Below are 8,842 nucleotides of genomic sequence, written 5' to 3' on the forward strand. Positions count from 1 at the left end.
ACCCCAAATCCAGTAAATTTTCCGGCTCCCAAAAGCTGAAGCGGGTAATAGAGACATTTAAAATACCAAACCCTCAGGTCTGAGGCACATTTTTTCCAGGGGGAAAGGGAAAGGAAGGCTCAGCTGTTTGTTTTGCATTTAAACACACGATCCCAAAACAGTTCAAATGCATTTTTGCAATTCTTCCATCCGGCCCCCTCCGAACAGGGAAGATTCAAACCAGATCCCGGCTCCGGCGCTTCCAGGACCGACAGGGCTCCCGGCCATTCCCGCCGGAGCAGCCGCAGGTATGCGGCCGGGCTGGGGGAGGGGGATGGCCAATTGCTGAGTAAATATTGACTTTAAAATACGGTTTTTTCCCCTTTCTCCCTTCAAGTCGGACTATGGCATCAGAATCACGAGGCATTCACCTTCCTTAAACAAAACAAAAAAAAAAAGACAATTTGGAGAAGCCAAGCCTGGCTCTGCTGTGCCAGAGGTGTTGGAACAGCAGCTCAGTGCCGTTCCTGGGACAGGCTCCGGCTGGATGCGGGCACCCGGAGAGGGTTTGCTCCGATTTTCCCCCTTTTTGGAGCCCTCAAGGGGATAACGACAAATCCAATCGAAACCAAACCCCACCATCGCTTCAGCCCCAGCGTTCCGGTGCTTCCCTGGTTTTCCATCCCTGGTTTCTGCCCATCTCCCCGGCCCTGATCAAGGGATGATGCTGGTGGGAAGCAGCTGGAAGTTCTCGCCTGCCCCAAACCCATGCTGGGGTACAGGCAGAGCTGTCACCCCCTTGTCACATCACAAAATCCCGAGGGCCCAGCATCCTCTGGTTACCCATCCCCAGATCCCACCAGCACATCCCTGCCCCTTTCCCACCAGCCACGTTCCACAGGTTCTCCCATCGCCCACCTGGCCGCTCCCCACGGCCAGGGACACCCATCCCTCCCCATGGGACATGGACTGGGAGCCACTGGATCCCCACACCGCGTACCCCGTGGTGGCCCAGGGGTGGGGAGATGCCATCCTGATGTCCCCCCTCGCTCCGAGGTCAAGCCCAGCTCCCGGCTCACTCCGGCCAGCGGAGCGGGGAGAGGTGACAACTCCAGGGCACGGGGGTCCCCAGCAGCCCCCCAACACCCCCAGCACGTGCACTGGGATGGGATTCCCAGCAGCCAGGACCTGCCAAGGCTGCCTCCAAACCCAGACAAAGGAGCAGAGCGAGGATGGGGGGGGGACGGAGAGGAGGAGGATGGACGGGCGAGCGCATCCCGAGGGAGGCGGGAGATGGAGGCAGGGGATGGACGCTGCCCACCAGCATTCCCCGTGGAGGGGGGAAGGGGGAGAAAATCATATTGCGGCTCCCGGGGCTGCGTCCATCCCGCAGCTCGGCGTCACCTGACTTCAAACGCGTCCGGGGGGAGACGATTTCCATGCGAACGCGCATCAGGAAATCTGGGAGGAATGCGCTCCCCCCCCCCCAACCCCCCCGCCCAGCCCCTTCCCCTCCCGCTCCCCGGGCTCCAGCAGCTCCGCCGCCTTCAGATGAAATCCATTTAAAAAAAAAAAAAAAAAGAAGAAAAAAAAAAGAAAAAAAAATGGGGAATAAAGGAAAGATTTGCATTTTAAACCAAATTCAGGAGCCGGGAGAGCCGTGCCGGAGCGCGATCCCCCCCGCGTCCCCTCCCGCCTCCAGCCCCACGGAGAGTCCGCAGCGGAACGAGCTGAAAAATGGCAGGAGATGGAACCAGATGAAACAAAAGCTCCGGCATTGCCAGAACTGGGGATAATAATAATAAAAGAAAAAAAAAAAAAAAAAAAAAAAAAGAGCTGGATCATCCAGACTGTGATGGGGAAGGGCAGGAGGGGCAGCTCCAGCCCCTCAGCCGAGGGGGATTCAAGGGAGAATCCTGCTTTTTTGGTATCTTTCTTTTTGCAGCTTATCTGCAATTTAAATGGCAAAAAAGAAAAAAAAAAGAAAAAAAAGGCAGGGTGGGGCGGGGGGGGGTGGGAAGGAAAGAGGGAAAAAAGGGAAAGAAAAAAAGCATTTGCAGCCAGGAGAAAGGGGCTTAAGTCCTCTGGGTGCAGTTGGATGAGCTGCAGCCGGCCCTGGCGCGTGGCCATCCCTGCCGGGGTGCCCCGTGTCCCTTTTTTTCCTTCCTCAAAAGAGGGATGGGGAGGGGGGCAGCGGGCCTGCAGAGCTCCCCCCACCTCCCCTACCTGCCCAGGCTTTATTCCCTGTATTTATCCCGGCAATAGGAGCGGGATGTTTACACCCTGGGCAGTTGGGAACCCAAACAGGACCCGGCGCTCTGCACCGCCGTGGTTATTTATGGCCTGTGGCTGGAGCTGATAACGCTCCCTCCAGAGCCCTGGCTGCGCCGGGAATAAAGCAATTCCACAGGGTAGATTAATAGGCATTTCATCCCGGCAGCTGGGAGGGAGGGAGGGGAGGCTGCCGGGGGCTCGGTGGGGCAGGAGGGTCCGTGCTTCCTCCCGCCGGGCCGGGCATCAGCTCGCCAAGGCTTTCAAAGGGCTGGAGCCCGGCCAGAACCATTGGCCTTAATTCATTAGTCAACTCAATTTCGCTGCCTCCGCAAATAAGGACTTTGTCTGGGATGGGGAAACGGAGCAGAGCAGCTATTGTGCCCTGGGAGCGGGCAGAAAGGGCCCTTTGAGAGGACACTCTGCTGGAATAAAAGTCACTTTTATCCCAGAATAATTAGCATGCTCTGAGTACACTAATTATTCCGGCATAAAGGGACTTTTATTCCCGAGCAGCACGGCCACGCGGGGAGTTGCTCTGGATTCGGCTCCACCTGCCCGTGTGAACACAGCCAGGGATGATCCAGCTGGGATTTGGGATCCTTGGGGTGGCCAGGATCCTCACTGGAGTGCACATGGAGGGTCCCACCCCAGCTGGGGCAGGGAACTGTCACCCCCCAGGAGATCCTGAATGCTCCAGGAGGCTGGAGAACAGCAAGAGAGGCACAAGGACATGGAGACCCAGACCTGTTCCAAGCCTCCAGGTCACCTCCTGGGGTCCCCTGGGGACCTGGGTCCCTTAGGGGACCTCAGAGCATCTCCCAGCTCTGGGGAGTACAAGGTCACGGAGCCACCGTCGCACGGCACAATCTCCAAGGTCTCTGCAGGGATAACAACCCCTGACAATGCCATGGCCCTGCCCTGCTCCTGCCACAGCTTTTGGCTGTCACCAATTCCCATCCCATCCCCCAAAACCAAGCCCAGCCAGCCCGTGGGGACACAGCTCCTGCCACCCATCACCCCCCCAGTACAGCGAGCACGTGCTGGTGGTGAGGGCGAAGGTTTGGGGATTCCTTGATAGCACCTCCTGGGAAGGCAGGTCCTGCACAGCTTCCAGGTGGCAGCTGCTCCACTGGAAAAACATCCCTGGCACGGTGAAAAGTCCCATCTGTCTGTAACTGGTACAAATGGTGAAAGAGGAATTGGCACAGCTCTCCCTGAGCTGGTGCTGCGTCCCAGATGCCGCCTGAACCCTTGGCATCCCCACTGGATGCTCCCACGGGCTTCCTGCGGGTCAGGGATCCTGCTTTCCCTGGTTTTAAGTTCTGTAAGTTGCAGGAAAAGAAAATGTAGGATTTCATGCAGCCGAAAGGGCGTAGGGAGCGCTGGGCGAGGGCTGATGGCATCAGAGAGGCTGCGGAGGAGAGCACAGCGCTGGTGAGTAAGCAGCGCCGGGCTCCAAACCCGCTCTTCCCGGGGGAAAACGCGCTCCAGGCCGGCAGAGGAGAGGCTGAGCGAACCCATCTGGAAGGGCCGGGGGGCTGCGGCAGGAAGCGGGGCCTTGGCGTGGGCACCGGCCCAAGGATGCGGAGCCGGCCCCGGGGCGGAGGCGCCGGCACAGCCCCGCTCCACGCGGCGCCCGCCCCGGTGCCCCGCAGCATCCGCCGGGGCGCTGGGAAGGCGGCTGGAGCGGGAAGTATTAAACCCAAGTGCTTCCTTTTCCAAACAATAAAAAAGCACCACGACACCCGCCGGGAGGAAACCCTTCACAGCCTTTCCCTGCGCTGGGGGCCGGAGGGGTTCAGCTCCCAGCGCCGTGGGGAGGACGGGACCACCGTAAGCACCACAGTTTGGGGTGTCTGTGCCCCCGGGTCAGAGCCCCCCAACGTTTGGAGCCGCTCTCCTGGCAGTGACAGAGCCAGGGACAGCCAAGGGGTATCGACACCGGCAGCAGCGGACAGGGAAGATGCGTGTCCCCAGCGGAGGCTGGAGTGGGTGGGCACGTGGGGGTGGGTGGGCACACACTGGCAGCCCACCAGCAGCATGCCAGGGGGCAGGGTGGGCAGAGGAGCATCCTGCTGCTCCCCAGGACCGAGGGTTTGTGTTCCTGTGCCATCCTTTAGGCCACAATATTCCAATTCTGAGAAAATCACCGGCTGCCAGCATCAAAGGGCACAGGGAAGCAGAGGGAGGGGACATGGGGAGGGACTCGGTCCTGAGGAGCCCAGTGCAGGGCCAGGGGGTGCAGAGACTCCTGCACAAGCTGTGGCCATGCTGTTGGCCAGCTGTGATTGTTGGTGGCCTGAACAAGCCATGCGTGACCCAGGACCAAGAGTCCATGCCCACAGACAAAGAGCTGCAGGTAAATGGGTGAGATTGATGCCATCCAAAGCTCTCAGAACATTTAAATTTTTGCCTGGCAGCCTCCAGCAAACAAACCCGGCCATTCCCAGTGAGGCTGGGGCTTGGGGGCAGCAGCAGGATGGCTCCCAAAGCCTCCCCCAGCTGGAATCCTCCTCAACTCGGCCACCAAAGGATGGATGGCAGAGCCCTGAGTCCAAGAGCAGCAACTCCTCTCTCCCCCTCACAACTGCAGCCCCCCCAATTCAACAGCAACCCCCACACTCGCCCCTCAACCTTCCCACCTCTGGCACACCCAGGATGAGACCCCCAACACCTGCCCGTCCTCAGGTTAAGACCCCCAACACCTGCCCATCCTCACCACAGTCTCATTTGGAGAAACAGCATCTAGCACGAGGCTAATTACCCCACTCAATTAAAGATGCAACTTCCAACTCAATTAGACTCCCTCCCAGACATCCACCATTCCCACTGCAGCCCCAGCCCATGCGTTTCGGACACCACAGACCTGCTCTCACCTTCCTGGCACTCCCCGGAGCCCGGCATGCTCTTCCCATCCCTCCCCTCGGTGCCACTGCGAGCACGGTCCCACCGGAGAAGCTCAGAGCTGCCAGCAAGGGCATTATCCAACAATTCTGCTGCCAACCCCACGAGCGGTGCTGGGACCGTCTGTGGTCCTGCACAGCATCTGCATGACTGCAGCTCCAGCCCGCTCCGTTCCCTGGCTCAGGAAGGACACTGGAGTCTATATTTAGCCCTAGAAATGGCCAGACCACATTGGGGAACGCAACCTCTCACGATGGAATAACATCCAGAGCAGCCCTCACGGCCCACCCTGCGCTTTCCCTTCAAAAATAGGAGTCACGCAGCAAAGAAAACAACGAGTTTGGGCTGGATTAGAAAAAGCTGAAAATATTTGGTGTGGCTGCAGCCGGGCAGGTCGGGCTGCCTGGGGATGGTGCGTGGAAAGGGCTGGGAAGTTAAGTCAACAGCAAAACCTGGGCTGTAAATAGCTCGAGGTGGCCTTGGGTTGCAAAATCTCAAGGAGAGGGGAAAAGCATCCCCTGGAAAATAAGCTGCAGCAGGGGCAGATGCTCCGTTTGGGAGAGGCCGAGGACGACAGCGCTGGAGGCAAAACGTCCCCAGGCATTCGCTCGGCAAGGCCACGGCACCACCGGCCACCAAGCCCACACGGACAGGGGTGTCCCTGGAGAGGGATGTCCATGGGAACACAGCTGGACACGCTCTCAGGGAGCTGACAGAGATGAAGTTCATGCCAAGCACAAGGAGAGGCCTGCCTGCCTGCCTGGCAAAGCCAGGGCTGTGGGGAGGAAACAGGCCGATGCACCCACTGCTGGCAGACCAGGATCAGCACCAACCCCAAGGAGCCCATTCCCAGCCCTGGGACCGCCGGATTCATCCCAGGCACCTCAGTGGAGCTTGTTGGGTGAGCTGGGAGCAGGACCTTGGGCTTGGCAGGCAGCTCTCGCAGTCACTCAGATCCCGGCAGGGCCAGGAGGTCTGGGGGGCACAGAGAGAAGATTTATCTTCACCAGGAAAGTGCTTGGAGTGGATGTGGGAACCGAAATCATCTCCACGCCTGGAAGAGGAACCTCCTGCCCCATGACAAAGCCATGGGCTCACGGTGGCGCTGACTCAGCAGGATGTGGCACATCCTGTGTGTCCCCCCCTCTCTCCAGGCACTCCACGGCTCCCAAGGGCCTGGCCCTGGCTGGGATTTCGGGAAGCACCTCCCATGCACCCCCTTGCCGGGCAAAGGACACTCGTGGAACCACGTGCTCCCTTGCACTGTTCTGGAGAGGCTCCGTCCAAAAGACCATCCACGGGCTCAGGAAAGCTCCCCAAAGGCACAGCCAGAGCCCTGGAGCGCCACGGGGATCACAGACACGAGCACAGCTTCTCCTGCCTCCCAGGGCAGCCAAACCCCGGTGTGGACACCGTCCCCAGGGACCCCACGGGCTGTCCCATTCCCTGCGGAGCGTCCCAGTGCTCGCGAGATGCTGGCACGTCCTCGGCAGCAGGATCCACCTGACAGCCGGAGCAGATCCCTCCTCACCAGCATCCAGTGTCCTCACCTTGTCACCACCATCACCTCCACAGATGCTACCAGTGCTCCCAGTTTCTGCCCAAAGGGCTCCTGGCCCTCTCCCTGCCCACCCTCCATCCCCCTCCCCACCCTCAGTGAGCACTGGGAGGTGACCTGGACATTGTCACAACCTTGGGGGGCAGCCAGGTCCCCCTGTGCCCTCCTGGAGGGGGAAGGAGCCATGGTCCTTCCCCAAACACCCTCCTCTCAGGCAGTAGGAGGACGGATTTTGGGAGCCAACCCTCCCTCCTCAAAGCTTCTCGTTCCACCACCCCATCCCCTCGGCTGACTCCAGGGCTGTTTTTGGGACCCCACCCAGCAGCTGGTTTATGCAGCTTTTCCCTTAATTTGTCTCTGATTTTCCGCTCCAATCCTGCTGTTCCTGTGAGGAGAGGGGAACGCCCGCGCAGCAGAGCAGAGCCTGGACAGCCCCAGGAGGGATGCTCCAGGAACCAGGGCCTTGGAGGCACAGGGAGGACCTGGGTGGTTTTTCTCCCCATCATCCCAACTAACACTGGAGGAAAAGCATCACCAGCTGGAGCAGCCCCCGCTCCTTCCCGGTTCGCAGGCTCCCCCGGAGCACATGGAACCGGCACGGAGAGAACACGAGGAGCGAGCGGCGGGGCTGAGACACCGAAGGCGAGGGGGCTGCCACAGCTGTTCCCACCCCCGCGCCGCCCACGGCGCCTCAGGAGCTTCGGAAGCAGCGAGGAGGCGACGCCTCGGCTTCACCCCGAACCTGGCAGCGCTGCCAGGGATGCTCCAGCGCTGCCCCATCCTCCCGACGTCAGTGCCTGTCATGGACAGCGAGCACGTGGGACGGGGGCCAGAGCCCGGCCCTCTCATCCAACACCACAGTGGCACCAGGCACCTCTCACACCAGGACAGAGCCTCGTGGGGCTACTGGAACCCCAAGCATCCAGCTGGGATGCTCCACATGGGAATGCCGGACACCCCTCTGGACACTGCATGGGGGAACCCCCAGCCATGCCCCTCCAGCAGCTCCTGCCTTCTCCTCCCAACACCCCAAACTTCCACTCTTCACCTCCACTGAACCCGGTGCAGCTCCGGGCGTGTCCGTGCACGCTTAGGGAAGCAGCGTGCGCACACCCACACGTGTGCACACACATGGGAACTCATGGAAAAACACACGGGAAAACACCTGGGAACACACGGGCACACACGGACACACAGCGGGGCATGCCAGACCACCAAGGTGGCAAGAGGGAAGTGCTGCACCAAAACACCCCAGCCACCTTTAACCACAGGTATTTCCAAAACAGGAACGGGGGGGATCCCTGCCTGCCCTCACTCCGCTCCTGGGGCTCTGCCACCACAGGGCCCAGGGATGCCCCACACCAGCCCAGGAAGCGATGGAGGAATTGGGCAAACAGGAGCTGCGCACCGGCGCCCTTTGTTCCCCATGGAAGAGCTTTCCTCCCACCCCACGGCTGGACTTTGTCCTCTTCTTCTCCAGGAACAAGCAAAGAGCTTCCAGAGCTGCAAACAGAGGCAGTGATTGTGAGGAACTGGCTCTGCAGACGAGGATGGGGACCTGCACCCTACTCCCAATGACATCCTGGCCTCTCCCAGAGCCCCACTGCACCCAGCTGGGGCAGTGGGAGACCTGCATCAGGGAAACCAGAGCCCGGCCAGGACTGCCAGGGCTGAGGCACCAGCTCAGGTGGCACCTTGGTGGCAAATTCTGCCTCCCAGCCAGCCTAACCACACGCTTGCGGTGCCTCCACATCCACCACATGCCTCCACATCCTCCCTCCCACAGGCTCACACAGCTCCCAGCACCCCGAGGTGGTGGAACAGCACCTCGTCCCCATCATGACTCCCAAAGGAAGCCCCTCAGGAGGGGAACTTGCAACAGGAGGAAGGGGTGTCTCTGCCCTACTCCAGCTCCTGGGGTGGAGAAGAGGATGGAGGAACTTCCCTCCAGCTCATCATCTTTCCGCAGCCTCGTTTCCAAAGGCAACGCAGCTTATGCAATGAGCGATGCCTCCCTTCCGCCCCCACCAACTTCTGGATCCGCCGGCTGCTCCGAGCCACCTCCGAGCGGAGATGATGCCTCTGAGACCTCAGGTCCCTGGAGGGGTGACCCCAGAGAGCTCAGCT

The 8,842-nt window shown here is 60.3% G+C and overlaps 1 protein-coding gene across 4 annotated transcripts in view; it reads right to left on the reverse strand.

Moving 5' to 3' along the window:
* Positions 1-8,842, reverse strand: part of LRP1 (LDL receptor related protein 1) — an 80,094-nt gene that overhangs the window by 69,599 nt on the left and 1,653 nt on the right. The gene's annotated exons all lie outside the window — the stretch shown is intronic.

The sequence above is a fragment of the Aphelocoma coerulescens genome, chromosome 29 (assembly GCF_041296385.1).
Source record: "Aphelocoma coerulescens isolate FSJ_1873_10779 chromosome 29, UR_Acoe_1.0, whole genome shotgun sequence".
Lineage (NCBI taxonomy): Eukaryota > Metazoa > Chordata > Aves > Passeriformes > Corvidae > Aphelocoma > Aphelocoma coerulescens.